Source organism: Heterocephalus glaber, unplaced genomic scaffold (assembly GCF_053883595.1).
Source record: "Heterocephalus glaber isolate CG9 unplaced genomic scaffold, H.glaber_assembly_v1.0 deba00001461, whole genome shotgun sequence".
Classification (NCBI taxonomy): domain Eukaryota; kingdom Metazoa; phylum Chordata; class Mammalia; order Rodentia; family Bathyergidae; genus Heterocephalus; species Heterocephalus glaber.
This window is the reverse complement of record NW_028258308.1, coordinates 40,306,896-40,327,052: the sequence shown is the minus strand read 5'-3', so window position 1 is coordinate 40,327,052 and position 20,157 is coordinate 40,306,896. Positions and strand designations below refer to the sequence as shown.

Here is a 20,157-nt window from a genome sequence, read left to right as displayed (position 1 = left end):
GGAACATATATGTTGGGTTTTCTTAGATGTATGAAATTTGATATAATTATTTTAGAGTTTTTTGAGAAAGGGTCTCACTTATGCAGTTCAGACTGGCCTTGAACTGTGTAGCCCAGGCTGGCCACGTACTTGCAGCAATCCTCCTGCCTCAGCCTCTTGAGTGCTGGGATTTTAGTCATGTGCCACCACGCCTGGATGATATAAATTTAAAAATATAAATTTGGTTTTGTGTATGAAGTAGAGTTATATGCTTTTACCAGTTTATAGTTTCTGTGTTGTTACCTCCCATACAATTAAGCTTTAATTATTAGAATTTACTTTATTGAGTGATAGAATTAGTTAAGGTTTGGAGGTATAGATACAAATGTATATGTACACATTTATACACCTAGTACTCTTAAGAAATGCTGATGGTCCTGTTAGTTTTCATGTTTTAGCAGGAAACGTGAACTTTTCCAAAGCAGCTACTAGGATTTTAAAATAATACTTATTATATTTAAAGTAGGAAAGGATTCTTTCTTATATAGAAATTGAAAAATAGTAAAATATAAAAAGTTGTCCAAAATCCTACCACCTGGAATCCTACCACTACTATTTTGTTCTATGTCCTAATACTTTTTCTTCTATATGATTATATTTCTAAATAAAATTGAAATTGTACATATGATTTTGTAACATTTTATTTAATATATTGTGAAATAAGTGTTTTTTGAGATTGTGTTAAGATTGAGATTTAAAAACTGACATATAGTTTATTTGTATTGGTGTTCTGTAGTTTTTTGTTTTTTTGTTTTTTGGGTACTGGGGCTCGAACTCAGGACCTTGCACTTGTGAGGCAGGCACTGGAACCACTGAGCTAAATCCCCGGCCCAAAAATATGTACCTTGCTGGGTTTTATTTATTTATTTTTTTGCTACCAGGGATCGAACTCGGGTCCTTGTGCATGTGAGACAGGTGGCAGCACCACTGAGCTAAATCCCCGGCTTGGTGTTCTGTAGTTTTTACCATTCTTCTATTGATAGTACTGGTATTGGTACTTACAATTTTTGCATATTGTAATTAGATGAAATCTTTACACATTAAGAAAAATATATATGACTTTTATTGCAATAAATTCCTAGAGGTAAAATTATTTAAAAGATATATGAACAACTGAGCATGGTGGCACACATCTGTAATCCCCAGATACTTGGGAAGCTGAGACTGGAGGATGGAAAGTTGGAAGCCAGTCTGGGCAACTTAGGGAGACCTTGTCCCAAATGAAAAATGGAGCTCAGTGCCAGACAACTTGCCTAGCATGAGTGAGGCCCTTGCTATAGTCCCAGTACCCACCACATCTGTAGACAAAAGATATAGGAACATTTCAAAAGCTTTTTCTACATATCTACAAATTGTTCTCCAGAGAAGATTTTTTAAAATACAAGTTAAATTTCCCTTATCCAAAATGTTTGGGGGCAAAATATTTCACACTTCATATTTTTTTTGGATTTTTTTTTTGGATTTTGGAATATTTGCACATACATGAGGTTAGTGTTTTTTTATTTGTTTGTTTGTTTATGACAGTCTTGCTTTGTAGTTCAGGGTGGATTTGAACTCATTATGTATCCTAGGCTGGCCTTGAACTCATGGCTATCCTCCTGCCTCAGCCTCCTGAGTGCTGAGATCACAGGTGTACACCACCTTGCCCAGAATGATCTTGAGGATGGGACCCAAGTCTGAACACGAAATTTGATTTTATTTTTCTTATATACCTTATATAAAAAGACTGAAGTGTTTTGTTGTTATTTTCATGGTGCTAGGGATGGAACCAAGGGCCTTGTGAGTGCTAAGCATGTGTTGCACCACTGAACTCCATCCCCAGCCCTGAAGGGAATTTTATACACTATCTTTAGTGCACCTGTGTTTTGAATGCAACTTGTCACATGTGGTCAGGTGCAGAATTTTCCACTTGTGGCCTCAGGTCAGTGCTCATAAAGTTTCAGGTTTGGGGACATTTTGGCTTTTAGATTTTTTGATTAAGAATGTTCAATCTGTAATTTTTTTTTTTTTTTTTTAAGAGTAGGAACCATTTATTGGGAGAAAGAAAGCTTCTGCCTAAGAGAGACAGAAGGGGGACCGGAAAGTGGGTTGCCCCAATCTGTAATACTTTCATTGAGATATAATTCACATACCATGCATTTTACTCATTTGAAGTACTCAGTAACCATCATCACAGTCAATTTTAGAACATTTCCAAAAATGTCTGAACCTATTTAGGTTTTTAATATTATAAAAGTGTTTCTGTTGTTTTGTTTTGTTGAGATAGCGTTTTACTAAGGTTGACCAGGCTGGGATCCTTTTGCCTCACCCTACCCAGTCTGGTACTACAGGTTTGCACGCCACACCTGACTCCTAAAAGCTTTTTTTTCCTTTTTTTTGGTACCAGGGATTGAACTCAGGACCTTGCTCTTTTGAGGCAGGCAGCAGAACCACTGAGCTAAATCCCCATCCCAAAAGCTTTGTTTTTAAGAATTGCATTTATTTGTGACTTTTAAAGTATAGTACGAGCCAGGCATAGTGGCAAATCCCTGTAATCTCAGGTAATCTGAAGGCCAAGGCCAAGAGGAATGGTTGAGACCAGCCTGGGGAAACATAGTGAGAACCTAGGCTCAGAAAAAGAAGAAAGGGTTAAAGTGTACTACAATATACAAGAACACAATGACTTGTATGATGCATACTTTTATATACCTTTATGAGAGATTTTTAGAAGGTCTTCCATGAAAAATGTACCTATGTCCTATGTTAAGAAACCTGACAGCTGTGTGGTGGCTCAGATATATAATGCCAGCACTTGGAAGGCTGAGGCAGGATCACCATGAGTTTGAAACTAGTGTGGGCTAAAAAGTGAGTTCAGGGCCAGCGTGAATTATACAGCAAAATCCCATCTCTGAATGAATTAATTAATGAAGAAATCTGAGAAGGATTTAGTTTATGAAACAAAGTATGAGATGAGTTTTTTGAATTATAAAATTATTTTCATGTCCAATCAAGATACCTTTATTGAGAGAACTTTTATGTGGTTTAAAATATATTTTCTTTCAAGTTTGATTCAAAATAACCTTATATTTTTATTTTTGGGGGACAGGGTCTCATTTATATAGCCCAGGCTGGTCTTGAACTCACAGTGATCCTCCTGTCCCAGCCTCCTGAGTGCTAGGATTACAGCCATACACCACCATGCTTAGCTGAAACAACTCATTTTTTTGTTTGTTTGTTTTTTGTTTTTGAAACAGGGTCTCACTATGTTGTTCTGACTGGCCTTGAACACATTGTGTTCCCAGGCTGACCTCGAATTTGAGGGACTCCTCCAGCCTCAGACTCCCAAGTGCTGGGATTACAGGCATGTACCACCATCCCCAGTTTGAAAAAACTCATTTTAGAAAATTTAAGAAAAATGTGTTCTATTTATATATTTCACTGTAGTAAATTTGTTACCTCATAAAAGCATGATATTCTTTTTATTAAGAGTGGTTTGATTTGCTCTAATTGACCTTTACTTCTAAACCTTGTTCTGTGGTTCTGTTTGCTTTAAAGCCTGTAACCTGAACCCTTTTTTTTTAACTGGGTGGGCAGTGGAGAGCGGTTCAGGAGTTAAGGTCAGAGTTCCTGTCCCCAGTTCACCTTACCATTGAGGATCAATCTTCTTGTCTTTGAATAGAGATGGAAATACCTACTTCTTGGAGTCAGATGGATCCCCCCCCCCATACAGAGATCGAACTCGGGACCTTGTGCTTGGGAGGCAGGTACCAGAACCACTGGAGTCAGATGGATTTTAACTACAAATGCTAAAAGAGTACCTAGGATTGTGCCAGGCACATAGGTAATGTTTTTAAAAACAAATAAGATATGCTGGGGCTGTAGCTCAGTTGTAGAGCACTTATCTAGCACGGTGCAAGACTCTGGATTTAAATCCTCAGTACAAAAGAAAGGAGGGAAGAGGGAAGGAAAGAAGAAAGGAAGGAGGGAGGGGAAAGAAGGGGGGAAGGATAAAAAGAGGAAAGGAATTAGGGAAGGAAAAGAGGTTGGATTTGGTGGTTCATGCCTTTGTAATCCCAGCACTCTGGGAGGTGAGGCAAGAGGATTACAACTTTGAGCCCAGCCTGGGCTCTGTCTCAGAAGATTAAGAGGCAACCACTTTCCGGTCCCCCTTCTGTCTCTCTTAGACAGCTTTCTTTCTCTCAATAAATTTTTCCTACTGTTAACTTCTGTTGTTCCTAGAATTCATTCTTTGATTTTAGAGACTGGTCGGAGTTATAAGAGTTTGCTTTTATTCCATAGGTTGTAACTTTGGTCTTTTTGTTTTATAGTCTAAATGGAAAATTCCTTGTATTTGACTTGTTTTCCCATTTGATTCCTATTTAATCAGCTGTACTTGTAATCCACTTTCTGGTCCCCCTTCTGTCTCTCTTAAACAGAAGCTTTCTTTCTCTCAATAAATTTTTCCTACTCTTAAAGAGGGAGAAAAATTTAAAAAGGGCTGCTATGTAGCTCAAGTCTTTGGGTTTAATTTTCAATACTGAAAAAAAGAAAAGAAAAAGAAGAATTGTATACAAAATGAACTTGTGCTTAGTCATATGTTTAGTGGATGAAGAAATGAATTCAGTTGCCTAAAGTCACTTTCATAGAAATTAAATGTTGAACTGTTAACTAATGCTTCTCAGTTGGTAAGAGAATTCATGCTGGTGCAAGTATGAACATGAAGTTAACTTTCGAGTCCAAATTACTTCCACTGTTGTTTTTACAACTTCATGGTGGCTGTAGCTGCACCAAAGCTTAGTGTTCTGATAGATGATGTAGAATGTGAATATTTAATGTGAATTTCTAATATTCTTCTTATTTTTAAAACTTTTGAATATAAATAATTGAACCTAAAATACTAAAGTGTAAAACTGATGAACTAAAAAAAAAAACCAAGTAGCACCCAAACTAGTTTTAACAGGAAATAAAAATTTAATTTTAGATATAATAAATTGCTTAGTACTTTAAACCCTTCATGTAGTTTTTGGCATACATTCTCTTTCTGTCTTGTGGGGAATAGAGAATCCAAGAGTACAAGAAAGTAAAATTTGAACATTTACAAAATTTAAGAACCCGTATCAAAGACTATTTCACTATAATTTAACAATTTCAAGCCAGGCGTGGTGGTTGCATGCCTGTATTCCCAGCACTTGGAGGGCTGAGTCAGGAAGATCGTTGCAAGTTGGAGGCCAACCTGAGCTACATAGTGAGTTTAAAGCCAGCCTGAACTACATAGCAAGACCCTGTCTCAAAGAGTTGGTAGGAAGAAAAAGTAGTAAAATATGTGAATGAACTTGTTAGTTTACTAGACTTCATAATAAATGGAACAAGATGACTGATTGAAGTTACTTAGTTGGTATAATTTTCATTGTGAGCTAATACTTTTGTTGTAAGAGACTGGAAATTAATATACATTTTCTTCAAATGGTAATGCCATGTCTTCAATACTGGATGTTTTCAAGAACAAAATGAAGACAGTTGTAGTTAAACCAAATAGATAGAGAGATACACAGTGTTTTACTAGTCAGTTTTGTATTGATATAAGATAATTCAGTAGTAATGTGGTTTAGCAAGGAAAAAATAAACTATGTAGCAATCTAAAATGTTTTATAATTTAATGGAATTGTAGTTAAATGAACACTGTGGTTATATTTGGTTAACATTGTTTATGGTTAAATGAAATAAGATACAGGTTTTTGGATTTGCTTGTGGGGTTGGTTGGTTTGTATTTTGTTAACCACTTAACAGTGTACCCCAAGTGTAACTGAGGCAGCACGTTTTGTTTACATAGTGACTATCCCAAGTGTCTCTCAGGCAGGGGTCATTTCAACCAGTCCATTCTTGTTTGCACAAGATATACTCTTACGTCTGTTTGTTTCATATTGACTATCTTTTGCATACTTTCAAAATTTAGGGGCTGAGGATTTAGCAGTGGGCCAGGGATTTAGCTCAGTGGTTCTGCCGCCTGCCTCGCAAGCGTAAGGTCTCAAGTTTGATCCCCAGTACCAAAAAAAAATTTAGAACATTGTATTTGTCTTTGATGTTTGTTTCTAGTGACAACTAGTAAGTTTTGTTTATTTTCTTTTACTAATTCATGTTTATTTCTGAAAAATAATCTATAATTTGGTGCTATAAGCTATAAAAACTCATATAAATACATTAGATATAATCTTTATACTTCTCCAGAACTCAGTGATGTTCTTTTGCAATACAAAATGAAAATGTCGCTGGGCATGGTGGTGCACTCCTGTAATCCCAGCACTCGGGAGGCTGAAGCAGAAGGATCGCCATGAGTTTGAGGCCAGCCTTAGCTACATAGTGAGCTCAGGGCTAACCTGAACTACAAAGCGAGACCCTGTCTCAAAAAAAAAAAAAAAAAAAGACACGTTTGGGATACCAATACTGAATTAGGAAGAAAGCCCCAAAAGATCTGGAAAAGAAAAAACTAAAAAAGGGAGAAATGTTAGCATATCAGAGAGGAAAAGTCTGTGTTATGAAATGGAAAGATGAAAAGAATGTCTCCTTATTGTCAACTATTTGTAATCCAGAAATGATAGAACTTGAAAGAAGAAACAACCAAAAAAATTCCAGCAGTAGTCAGTGATTATAATAATTTTATGGGTGGTATTGACAAGAGTTGACCAACATCTAACAAGCTATCCTGTAATAAAAAAGCAAGGATGGGGCCCATGGATTTAGCTCAGTGTTCAATCTCCAGTACTGGAAAAATAAAGGGGGGGGGATATTATTATAAAATATTTATGTACTTTCTTGACCAAACAATATGAAACTCATTTGTTATTTATTCAAAACAAGGGCATTCAAAAAGTCATTTACAATTTAGATTAGGTCTAATAGATCAAATAATTGAAAAATATATAATAGTGAAACACCAACCAAGATGTTCATCATTGACATCACCATTACATTTAGTGGGTAGGTCCGGGGATTTATAATCGCTCAGTGGTGCTGCCGCTCAGTGCAAAGTCCTGAGTTGGATCCCCGGTACCAGAAAGAATTTTGTAGTTATGCTGATTTACTTGAGTTTGTTTTCCAGCACATAGATCTGATTGCTAAGTCTCTTCTTCTGTGATTTCTTTCTTTTGCCACAGTACTAACCTATTTCTTCAAACCTTATTTTTGTAAGCATTTATAGGATGTTTTGGCTTAGGTTAGTTTTGAAAAGCAATGTAAATTGTCACTGTCCAGTAGGATTTTCAGTGGTGATGGAAATATTTTGTTATCTGTGCTGATCACTATGGTAGTGCTCTCTGCATATTGATTTTAAATACCTGAATATGGGTAGTATAACTGAGGAACTAAATTTTTTTTACTTAATTTAACTTTAATTTGTTTAAATAGTTTCATGTGGCTAGCAGAAATTAGATGTTCTTAATAAAAAGAATTAAGTACTGTAGAAGTAGATATATTTTCAGTCTTTATTGTTGTGATTACTATATTTGTGTGTGGTGTTTCAAAATCTTATTTTTCCAGAATGGTCACTAGTTTAGTAAATAAATACATTCACAGGAAATTTAGTTGTTTAAAAGCCAGAGTATTTTAAAAAATCTTTTAATTGATACAGTTATGTACTATGTACTACTGACCAACAAAGTGACTTAAACACAATGCATTTCCTTCATTTCAGTATATTTTGGACTAATTATGGTAAAATAATATTTAAGGCTTGAATCTTTTTATCACATGGAATACTTGACTAAACTATGTCTTTTTACCATAGTCATACCTCAGAAACTTCTGAAACAAACTTGAGAGGAAATGACTTTGTCTAATGATCACCTTTGTCTTTCTCTAGCTTTTCTGTGTGACTGATTTTGATTCCATTAATCCAGTTAGCCCTCAATCAGTGTATTAGATTATACTGTTTTATAGTAGCATATTACTCTCTGAAACTGTCTTGTTTATTTAACCTCCATGCACCAGAACCTTTATTTTTTCTTTTAATTTCCTGGGACCTAGAGGAGAGCCTGTATGTGGTTGGTATCCAGTAATGGACCATGTCACAAAAATAGGACTCTGCAAGAAAAAAAAATTTATAAAATGAGATTTGAGTCTGGCAAAGGCAAGGCAAGACTCAGTTTCATGGTGGTGTTGGTGTGGCTAATTCATGCTGATCAGTTTAGAATGATTTTGTATAGAAAAGTTTCTCTGGGAATTCTGTTTGTTGGTTTTGTGACACATAGTCTTGCTGTGTACTCCAGGCTGGCCCCAAACTCGCAGCAGTCTTCTTTCCATAGCCGCCCATGTACTGGGATTACAAGTGTGTATCACTAGGCCTGGCTGGAACCCTTATTTTGAAAACAAGTGAACCTTTGTTCAGACATGCAATATATACCAAATAAATTTTGTCTAGATAGAGTAGGAAAATGGAAACGAAAGTGGGAAAATATTTCCATGGTCAGTAACAGATACAGACAGTTTGCTATAAACAGAATTTGGCTGATACTGATTTGTGCTACCTGTGAGTAGAGATCTTATATTCTTTTTTTTTTTGGTTTGTTTTGTTTTGATACAGGGTCTTGCTATGTAGTTCAGGCTGGTCTTGAACTCACTATGCAGCCCAGGCTGGCCTCAAACTCATGGCAATTCTCCTGCCTCAGTCTCCTGAGTGCTGGGATTATAGGCATGTGCCACCACACCTGGCAAGAAATCTTATATTTTTTTGTAGTAAATTAGGTGACGTAATTGCCCATTTTAAAATGCCAACATGAGCCCAGGCCTGGTGGCACATACCTATAATTGTATGGGATGGCACATACCTATAGTTGTCTGGGATGGCCCCAAACTTGCAATCTTCCTGAGGCTTTTTCTTTTTTTTTGGTACCAGGGATTGAACTCAGTACTTTGCGCTTGTGAGGCAGGCACCATGCCACTGAGCTAAATCCCTGGCCCCTCTTTTCTTTTTTAAAAGCTGTGTTATTGTGCGTTTAAATTAACACACCTAAATAATAATAATTATACTGTTATGTTTACTACTACAAATTTTCTTTTCCCTTACATATTTATGTGAAAATTGGCCACAAATTCAATGTGGCTTAGAGATTTTTTTGTTTGTTTGTTTTTGGTACTGGGGATCGAACTTGGGTCCTTGAGCTTTCGAGGCAGGCGGCGGAACCACTGAGCTAAATCCCCAGCCTTGGCTTAGAGATTTTGGTTGTCAGAAATTGAAAATTAAATATTTTAGTAAAAAAAGGAACCTACTACATTATCGTATCATGCATAGTAATGGCTTTACTACCATTTTCTTATTTGTGTCAGGTCTAAAACTAGAATGAAAGTGAACTCCTGAGCGTGGAAAGCAGCAGTGGCTGTGCCAGTGAAATAGGAAGAAATCATTTCCATTTCTTCCGCTTATGTGAAAGATGTCAGCAGCAACCCATCAGTAATTAAAATCTAAAGCAACAGGGCCGGGGATTTAGCTCAGTGGTTCCACCACCTGCACCACAAGCGCAAGGACCCGAGTTCGATCCCCAGTACAAAAAAAAACAAACTAAAGCAAGAGCCTGTCTAGGCTGTCCAGGGACAAATTGTAGGTCACATTAGCATATCTGTATCCATATATAGGACTGTTTAATGTTGTAATGGGATAAGACTTCTTTTTTAAGTGATATTTCTATTTTAGGCACCCCATATCTCAGGTTAATGAATCTAAGAGAATTCCCCTCTCTCCTATTACATGCTTTGCAGGGGTATTAGTGAAAACAAACAAAGTCAGTGGAAATGCTTTCAGAAAAGGTTCGTTTCTTAGGGGATAAAGCAAACCTGTAGTGTGTATGAAATTCATCCTGTTAACGTATAGCCTGTGGCATTTCAATAATGAGTTATTTAGTGGCTCTTTTTTGTGTGTTTTGTTTTGTTTTTTTCAGATGGGGTCTTGCTTTGTAGTTCAGGCTGGCCTTAAACTCACTATGTAGTTGCTCCTCTAACAAATTTAGTGACTTAAGCAACACAGACTTATTATCTTGCATTTTTGAATCTCAGAAGTCTGTCGTGAATCTGGCTGGGCTAAAATCAAGATACCAGCAAAACAGCATTCCTGTGAAGGTCTGGAGGAAGAGTTCCTCCCCTTGCCTCTTCTCCCTTCTCCAAGTCTCCAGCATTCATGGCTTCTGGTCCTCTTCCAGTTTCAAATCCAGCAGCATAGTGTCTTCACATCTCTCTCCAATTCCCCCTCCCTTCCTTTTCTCTTAAAAGGGTTCACCCAAGTAGCACCCAAGAAACAGGGTAGTATCATTGTGGCAGGGTTGTGTTTTCTGCCTCGCTGTGTTCATTTAGCAGCTTTCTTCATTCACTTACTGTATTAGGCCTGGGGTGCAGCAATGTGCATGCTGTGAAAGGCCCCAGTTCCTTTGTTAGAAATGAAGTAGTGTCATTTGTTTTTCTGTAACTAAAGAAACACTTCTACACTTTGCTTTGGAAATTAAAGATAAGTATGAATTTCAAGTATCAATACTTGGCAATTCTGTGAACAGTGAGCTACTCAAAGACACCTCAAATATAGTATGACATTGTAATGTAAAAATAGACTTTGTGTTTAGGATAGTGTTTGTATTAGTTTGTAAGTGATACAAAAGAAGGATGTCATTTTATTAGAGATCCAAGTTCTTTTTATATGTTCAACAGTAATCCCATTGTGTCAGTTCATCTTAATCCCATAATGGTAGCTATAATTTTTATGCACTGATAGGAAATAAAAAGCTTCATGTTATGACATACCTAAGACATGAAAAATGTCATGGGAAAATATGTATTGTAATAAGTTGTTAGTTCATATATGCTTGTAGAATTATTTTTAGATATATGATATAAGAAAACATTAAGTATGGTTATATAAATGTTTAGTTTCTTGGAAAAAAGATTTTTTATAGTTTATGACTCTTAGGGATGATATGTTTATACTCTGTTTCTAGCACTTAATAAAATATCTTATAATTTAACTTTTCTAATGAAAATATTGCTTGCTAAATAAAAAGGATTAAACACTGAGACTTTTGAAAAAGTTTTAAAATAATTGGAACAAAATTTTTTTGTTGTATTTTCTCTTTATGATCTGATGACCTGTTGCCAGTTTGGTTTGGTTTTGAATGTGTAAATGATCATACTACAGATAGATACATTCTAAACTTTATTCGTGAGTCCTGTCTTAGGGGAAAAAGCAAATCTGTAGTGTATGTGAAGGTCATGCTGTTAACATATGCCTGTAGCATTTCAATAATAGTAGTTATTTAATGGTATTAGCTCGTCTTTGTTTGTTTGATTTGTTTCATTTATTTTTAAAATTTTATTTCTTTTGTATCAGAGATCGAACTCGGGACTTTGCGCTTATGAGGTAGGCAGCGGCACCACTGAGCTAAATCCCTTACCCCATTATTTATTTATTTATTTATTTATTTATTTATTTAAATTTATTTATTTTTTGAAACCAGGGATTGAACTCAGGATCTTGTGCTTGTGAGACAGGCATGGTGCCTCTGAGCTAAATCCCTGGCCCTGTTTTGTTTTGTTTTTTGAGACAGGGTCTCACTTTGTAGTTCAGACTAGCCTTGAACTCACTATGTAGCCATGGCTGGCCTCTATCTTGTGAAAATCTTCCTGCCTCAGCCTCCTCTGAGTGCTGGGATTACAGCTGTATACTGCCGTGCCTAGCTAGCTCATATTAAAATATTTAAATTGTTAATCCAATTCTGTGGCCTCTTTCTGTAATACTCATTTCTGTTTAGTATTCATTTATTTATTTATTAATAATGTGCCTGGCGCTGTAACTGGCTGTGGGAATTCAGAGATGATATAGTAAGTACCATGTCCACAACATAAACTTCCATTCTCGCCATACTGTCTGATATCTTAAATTGTTTTTATTTCCCAGGGTTACATATCTGTTTTCATTAAATGCTTCTAATTTGGTTTTACAACATAGCAAGGAAAGCCCTTCAAAAATCTAGACCACTTGAAACTCATGACATGAAATTAAGAAAGCTCCAAATGAAAATTCTTGTAGATACTGGTTTACTCTCATTGAAGAGCAGCTCTTCCTCCCACCTCAGGTTAGAACTTTTTTTTTTTTTGGAACCAGGGATTGATCTCAGGACCGACCTTGCCCTTGGGAGGCAGGGCCAGCACCCTGGCCCTAGGACTTATTTCTTAAGCCTGCTAATGTTTGAGGTTCCCTGCACACTTTCCCTATTCCCATATCCCCAGCTTCTCAAATCTGGATATTTTCCTTTGTTATACAGGGAGCTTGTCCCTTTCTATCAGCAGGGACTCTGTCTTGTTTACCTTTTATCTCCCCTTGCCTGGTAGATTCATTCTGTTGGGGTTCATAAAGTTGTAATCCTTGTTATCTCTTTCTAGAATATCCTTCAGAACACTTTGGAGTGCTAGTTTGGTGGTCATGCATTTCCTTAACTGTTCTTTGTCATGGAAGTATCTTATTTCTCCATCAATTTTGAAAGATAGTTTTGTGGGATATGTCAGTCTAGGTTGGAGGTTGTTTTCCTTCAGGGCTTGAAATACTTCACTCCAAGCTGTCCTTGATCTTGAGGGTTTGTGTTGAGAAGTCTGCTGTGATTTTGATAGGCTTTCCTTTATAGATGATTTGTTTCTTTTCTCTAAGAGCTTTTAATATTCTGTTCTTGTGTTGAATTTCTGGATTTTTTTTTTTTTTTTTGTACCAGGGATTGAATTTAGGACCTTTCACTTGTGAGGCAGGGGAGGTGCCACTGAGCTAAATCCCTGGCCCTGGAATCTTGACTGTTATATGCCTTGGGGAATATTTTTTTGATCATGGCTAATTAGAGTCCTATATGCTTCATTTATCTGTATGTCAAAATCTTCTTCTGTCTGGGAAGTTTTCTGCCATTACTTCTGTGAACAGGTTTTTTAGGTTGTTTGTGCTGTCTCCTGTTTTCTCATTTACTCCAATTAATCTTATGTTATTCTGTGCATCATCTAGCAGCTGCTGGATTGGTTTCTTGTGATCCATTGCTATTTTTAAGAAATCTCTCTTTTCATGATCACTAACTGCAAGCCTCCTGTCTTTTATATCTGATGTTCTGTCCTCACATTGGCTTATTCTGCTGCATATACTTTCAAGGGAGTTTTTAATCTCCTGGATATTTGTTTCATGGATTCCATTTCTTTCCTGTTCTGAGCATTCAGGGTTTCCGTTTTTTTCCTATCCTGGTCGTTCATGGTTTCCATCATGTTCCTGAGCTCCTCTATTTCTTTGTATCTGCTCTAGCATCGCTAAGCATGTCTTTCATTCTGGTCACCATCTCTGTAGCTATCTGAGAAATTATTTCTGCTTTGATTTTTTTCTAAAGCCTTGCTTATCTGCTTTGTTACTTCTGCTGTTACTACTTCAGAGAGTCCAGGTGGGTGGCTTTTGGATTGTTCTACCTCATTGCCCCCGGGTTTTGCCTTTGGTGAGCTGAAAGTTGGGGAGGGGGTTGCATCTTGTTTAAGTGTCTTCTTATTTTCTTTTTCTTTTTTTAAAGTTTAATTCCTGGGTTGATGCTTATAAATTGCTTATAGTGAGTAGCTTTATTGCCAGTATTCAGAACCCTTAAGAAATGACTACTTCTAGGGCCAGGGATTTAGATCAGTTGTTCCGCCTCCTGCCTCACAAGTCCAAGGTCCCAAGTTTGATCCCCAGTACCAAAAAGAAAAAAAAGAAATGACTACTTCTCAGAAGTGTCTTCCAGGTGTAGCTGGCCTTTGAGTTTTGAGTCTGCTGCTTGATCCTTTCTGTTCAATTTATTAGGGATGAGAAGTTTCTGCCTACTTGCCCCAGCCACTGGTTCTTTGGCACTGGCCTATAGTTTGTTTTTTTAAGACCCTTGGGCAATCTCAGTCTTGGTATACTAGGAGGAACAACCGATTAGCACAATTATGTCACCTTAGCTAAAGTAGTACAATCAACAATAAGAATAGCATCAAATACAACCTGGAAAATGATGAACTGTGGTAACTATTAATTTGCTACCTTTAACTACATGAACTAGATTTGTGGTTATATAAAAATCTAGTACACATCTGGAAATTGTATGCAATAAATAAGCCATTAATATGGCAATTTTACCCTTAGGGGAGAAGATTTTAAAGGGGTTGGGGGAAATAAATAGAAATAGAAGAAGAAGAGGTCAGAAGCAAGGATGGAGGACCAACTTTAGGAAACTAGTAAAGAAGGCAGGGGGAAGAGAAAAGGAAGAAATGAGAACAAGAACAGAACAGAACATCCACCAAAAAACTAGAAACCATGTTCAAAGAATGAAGAAAAATCAAAACAAAAACCAGGGCCAGGGATTTAGCTCAGTGTTTTCACTGCCTGCTGCACAAGCGCAAGGACCCCAGTTCAATCCCTGGTACCAAAACAAACAAAAAACAAGAAAGGAGGGAAAAAGAAAGAAAGAAAAAAAAAGGAGAAAGAGAGGAAAAAAGAACTGTCCAATTCAAGGTGTGTCTCTGCTATCACTGCTAGGCAGTTTGGGAAGACAGAGTCCAGAGCAAAACTGATTAATCCCAGCAAGCCAGCTGCAGCTTCAGAGTGGGGTAGTGGATAATCCCAGCCCGCCTGCCCTTTAGTTCCCTTGAAGTTCAGTCTGGTTTCTGGCTATGAGGCTGGAATCAGATTCCTTGAGCCTACAATGGTCTGTGTACCTCCTGCTGATTTGAATTCTGTTCCCTGATCTCCTGCTGACTTGAACTCAGCACCCTCACCAAGACACCTGAGAGCCACTAGATGGAGTCAGCGTGCTGACTTGAACTCAGCACCCACATGAGACACCAGAGAACCATTAGATGGAGTTGGCCTGTAGTTGTTCTGAGCTCTGAGCTCATTTGGCCCCTCTCCAAGATGGCTACTGGCCAGTCACCTTCTGCTGGTTAATATCTGAACCCAGATAACTCACCAGCTGCTACAGTTCACTGCATCCACTGCTCCGTTCCACTGGTGCATTTCTCTGTGGAGGCCTCTTGATAAGGATGAAGAGTCACCAAACAAACTTTGTACTTTGATGACCTATATCCCTATTACCACTTTCAAAAATCTAGGTAGTGACTGGGCATGGTGGCACAAAGCCACCCAGTGCACAGGGGCAAAGGAGGATCAAAAGTTCAAGGCCAGCCAAGACAACATAGTGAGACCTTGGCTCAAATAATCAATCCACCCTCCCCAAACAAAACATAACGGAAGAAAAAAAATCACCAGTATTATTTGTTTTGTTTTTATTATTCAAGCATCAAATTCACATTTTATTTTTCCCTCACTTACTGAGTGGTCAGTCTTACACTTTTGCTCAGTTGCTTGATTAAATGTCACCCAACAAATCTTGTTCCAGACAGGTAACTTCTGTTGATGTAATCTCCTGTTTGTCATTTTTAGATGTAGTGAGACTACTTTGTTTTGATGCATCTCATCAGTAGTTGTATAAAAATGGCATGAAGCCTGCATAGTGGCACACACCTGTAGTCGGAGCCACTCTGGAGACTGAGGCGGGAGGATCATGCCCACAAATTTGAAGCTAGCCTGGGCTGCATATTTAGTGAGATCATCTCTTTTAAAAAAAAGACGCAGTTTGCTTCATATCTTAGTAGAAATTGAGTAAAATCGTGTGAAAATGTAGAGAACACATTCTTCCCTGAATTTTTTTTTAAAGCATATTTTTCCAGTTTAACTCAGAAATTAGGTAGCAGTTTAGAGTGGTTTTGGTTTTTTTTTTGGTACCAAGGATCAAGCTCAGGACCTTGTGCTTGAGAGGCAGGTGCCAGAACCACTGAGCTAAATCCTCAGTTTAGAGTTCTTTTTTTAAAAAGTCTACCTTGGAAATTGCCGTTAAGTCAGGACACACAGGTAAGGCTTACTGTAGCTAGTATTTATGTAGCAAAATGTTGTAAATCTTTTGTGGCAGAAGTGACATTTATTAGTATAATTATTGCAGAGTCATGCAGGAAAATGTTTCCTTCTAAATCATAGCCTTAAACTTTCAAAGAATCAGCCACAACCAGAATGATATAAACTTCTTTAAATGATTTGATGTTCCACCAGCAGTCTTGAATCGCATTTTTTTTTTTTTAAAGACAGGGTCCCACTATGTAGCCCAGGCTGACCTCCAACTCAAAACAATCCTCCTGCCTCAGCCTCCTGAGTGCAGGGATCACAGGAGTGTGTCACCAGGCCTGGCTTTGAATTGAATAATTTTGACACCCTCAAACTTTTATTAAGAAAGCCACAGGAGAACTGAAGCTTTATTAAGCATCTGTAGAGGTAATGCCATTATATAATGGCCTTAAAGTCTGAAAAATCCAATATTGGTATTACTGTGGGAATATAACAAGTTGGAAGAAAACTGTCCAAATCTCAGAAATAATAATGCTTTTGCACAGTAGTGGCTAAAACTTTAAAAAATGTCTATACCTACCAAGGTATAACATTTGAATGCCATTAAAAGTATTTTATTTTGTTTATGGCAAATAGTAAATTTTGTTACGTGAAAATAGTGTTTATTTTCTCAAAGGATAAAATAATCTAAAGATAACTGGAACAACCACTTCCATTTGTAATTTTGTTTGTATTTCCCTGACAAAAATTTTTAAGCAAGATCTATTTTGTTTGAAAGATTGACATTGAATTCAATCACATGACATTGAATTCAATTGACATTGAATTCAGTCACGGAACCAAGTTTGGCTGTTGCTTTTTGTCTATAATGCGGACTAGACTAGATTTTGTCAATTCTGGCGCTTTTAGTGAATAAAAGGTAAATTATTGTTACTCATTTCCTTTTTTTGTTGTTTTTTTGGTTTGGGGGGGCTTTTTGGTACTGGGGATCGAACTTGGGACCTTGCGCTTGCAAGGCAGGCGCTGGAACCACACTCATTCCTTTTTGATGCTGCAGAAATGTGGTCAGGTACTTAGAACCAAGTGGGTGCTTTTTCTTTTGTTTTCCACCTTTTTGGGGGGCTGGGGTTGAAAAGTGATTAAAAAGGACACGATTTATAAGGGAAGAATATTGATTTTTAGTGTGATTATGTCTTATCTGGAGGGTAGAAATAGACCTTGCTTCTGTTCATATTTAGTATTTGTTGGCTTTTGCTGATTTTTTTTTTAAGGTACATATTTGAGTTCTTTAAAACTAAAATCAGCCAAGTGTGGTGGCTCACACTAGTAATCTCAGCACTCCAGAGGCTAGGGAGGAGGATCGCTGGGAGTTTGGGCCAGCCTGGGCTACATGGTGAGTTGAAGGCCAGCCTGAACTGCATATTGAGACCTTGTCTTAAAAAACCAAACCAAACAAAAAAGGCAAAATGGATCAAAGATCTAAATGGTAAAACAGAAACACTTAGTCTTCTGGAAGATAAAATAAATAAAATTCTAAAAGTCATAGGCATAGGCAAGGACTTTCTGAATAGAACCCTAGTTGCAAAGGAAGTAGTATCAAGAATCAACATGGGGGGCTGGGGATTTAGCTCAGTGGTTCCGCCACCTGCCTTGCAAGCACAAGGACCTGAGTTCAATCTCCGGTACCCCCTCCCCCCAAAAAATAAAAGAATCAACATGGGCCGGGGATTTAGCTCAGTGGCACCGCACCTGCCTCGCAAGTGCCAGGGTCCTGAGTTCAATCCCTGCTACCCCCCCCAAAAAAGAATCAACAGATACAGAATTATATCAAATTAAAAATCTTGCATAGCGAAAGAAACAACCACAGAGTGAAGAGACAACCTGCAGAATGGGAAAAAAAGTTTTCCATCTATTCCTCAGACAGAGGACTAATATCTAGAATATATAAAGGACTCAAAAAATGAGACCCTCCAAAATAGCCCAGTCAAAATATGGGTAACGGGGGGCGAGGATTTAGCTCAGTGATGCCACATCTGCCTGGCAAGTGCAAGATCCTGAGTTGATTCCCAGTATTGGGGAAAAGGGGGGGCGGGGACAACATTTTGAAATGAATAGACACTTCTCAGAAGAAGTACCAATGGCCAATAAATTCATGAAGAAATGTTCAACATCACTGGCCATTAGAGAAATACAAATTAAAACAACACGGGGAATCTATCTTACCTCAGAAAGAATGGCTATCAAGAAATAATAACAAATGCTGGTGAGACTGGAGGTGGGCTGGGATGGGGAGGAACCCTTCTACATTGCCTGGTGGGAGTGTAAACTAGTACAACCAGTATGGAAAGCAGTATGGAGATTCCTCAAAACACTAAAAGTAGAAATTCCATCTGACTGACCCAGCTATTCTTCTGGGTGTCTTCCCAAAAGAGTTAAGGGGATAATAGTACAGTGAAAACATGAATATCCACATTTATAATAGCACAACTCATGATAGCTAAATCTTGGAAGAGACCTATAGATCCATCAGCAGATGAATGGATAAAGAAAATGTGGTATTTACACACAATGGAGGGCTAGGGATTTAGCTCAGTGGTTCTGCTGGCTGCCTCACAAGCACAAGGTCCCGAGTTCGATCTCCGGTAACAAAAAAAAAAATATCACAATGGAGTACTATATCATAAAGAAGGATAAACTGAACTCATTTGTAGGAAAATTGATGCACTTTGAGACTATAATGTTAAGTGAAGTAAATAAGACACACAAGCTTAAATATCGCATGATTTCTCATGAGAAATGCAAAGTACTGTATAAATAAAGAGCAAAATAAGAGATAATAGGAAGTAGGTACTAGGTCTTTCTCACAGGGGAAGGGGATCAAGAGAAGGAGAAAGGGGAGGGAAAGAGAATGAAAAAGAATTAAGATATGTTTGTGTTTTTTAAAAATATGTCTGTGTGTGTGCATGTGCATGTGTGTTTTGGGGTTTTTTTTGGTATCGGTGGTCGAACTCCGGACCTTGCGCTTGCGAGGCAGGGGGTGATGTTTTGTTTTCTGAAACAAGGCTTTGTTGTGTAGTTTAGGTTGGCCTGGAACTTACTAGGTAGTCCAGGCTGGCCTCAAAGTCGTGGCAATGCTCCTGCTTCAGCCTTCCGAGTGCTAAGATTACAGGTGTGAGGCACCATGCCCAGCTAAGAATTAAGATGTGTTGTGTGCATGTACCAACTCCACACAAGGAATGTAAACATTATGTACGACAAACATGTACTAATAAAAAATTAAAACTTTAAGAAAATAATCCCTACTCACTTTGAAAAATAGATGAACGGCTTATGGTTATAAAGTAAATATAATAGGGCCGGGGATTTAGCTCAGTGGTTCCAGCGCCTGCCTCGAAAGCACAAGGTCCCAAGTTCGATCCCCGGTACCAAAAATAAATAAATAAATACATAAAAATAAAGTAGATATAATAAAAATTACCTCCATTATTTTAAACACTATGCATGTTACATTACTGAAAATTAATTTTGAAATTATGAAGCCAAAATGGGTAATACAGAATGTATAGCTTGTAGTCCAAGGATTGTTCTGATCATACATTTAAAGGATTTGTGGAGTGTTTTTGTTAGTTTTGTTTTCTGTGGTTTTTGGTTTTGGTTTTTTGGGGGCAGTGCTAAGAATCAAACCCAGGACATTGTGCATGGTAGGCAAGTGCTTTACCCTGAGCTACACCCCCAGCTCTGATCATATATTTAGATTAAAAGATAAACAGAACACAGAACCAAAAAGAATGGAGTCTTTTTAAACCCTGGCATTGGGGTGTTAGCATTCTTTCTATAGATTAAGTTTTTTCAAGTTTTTACTTTATAGAGGCTCTGGTTTCACTCTTTAATAAACCCATATACTAGGGGTTTTTTTATATTAATTCCCCTCTCCCATTTTCTTCTTGGTTTAGATTTGGGGAAAAATAATAAAATAAAAATTTTTCTTGACACTAGAGATCTTTATCTTTTATCATTAAGGGTGAGTCATATTCTGAAAATTTTTTGAAGGATTCATCTATAGGAATTTCAAGTATAGGATCTGGTTTTCAACGCTGTCATTTAGTTAGAGATCAGAATTTGCCTTCATTTGATTCCTTTCTCTTTACAACTCAATCCATGCTTGCCTTTATGTGCCACGTTTTTTTTTTTTTTTGGCTTTAAAACAAAATGATTTTCTAATTTTTAACATTATGTATCTT

At 37.4% G+C, this 20,157-nt stretch overlaps 1 protein-coding gene across 7 annotated transcripts in view; it reads left to right on the top strand.

Moving 5' to 3' along the window:
- The window catches only part of Nsd3 (nuclear receptor binding SET domain protein 3), a 130,569-nt gene that overhangs the window by 12,617 nt on the left and 97,795 nt on the right, over nucleotides 1–20,157 (top strand). The window lies entirely within an intron of this gene.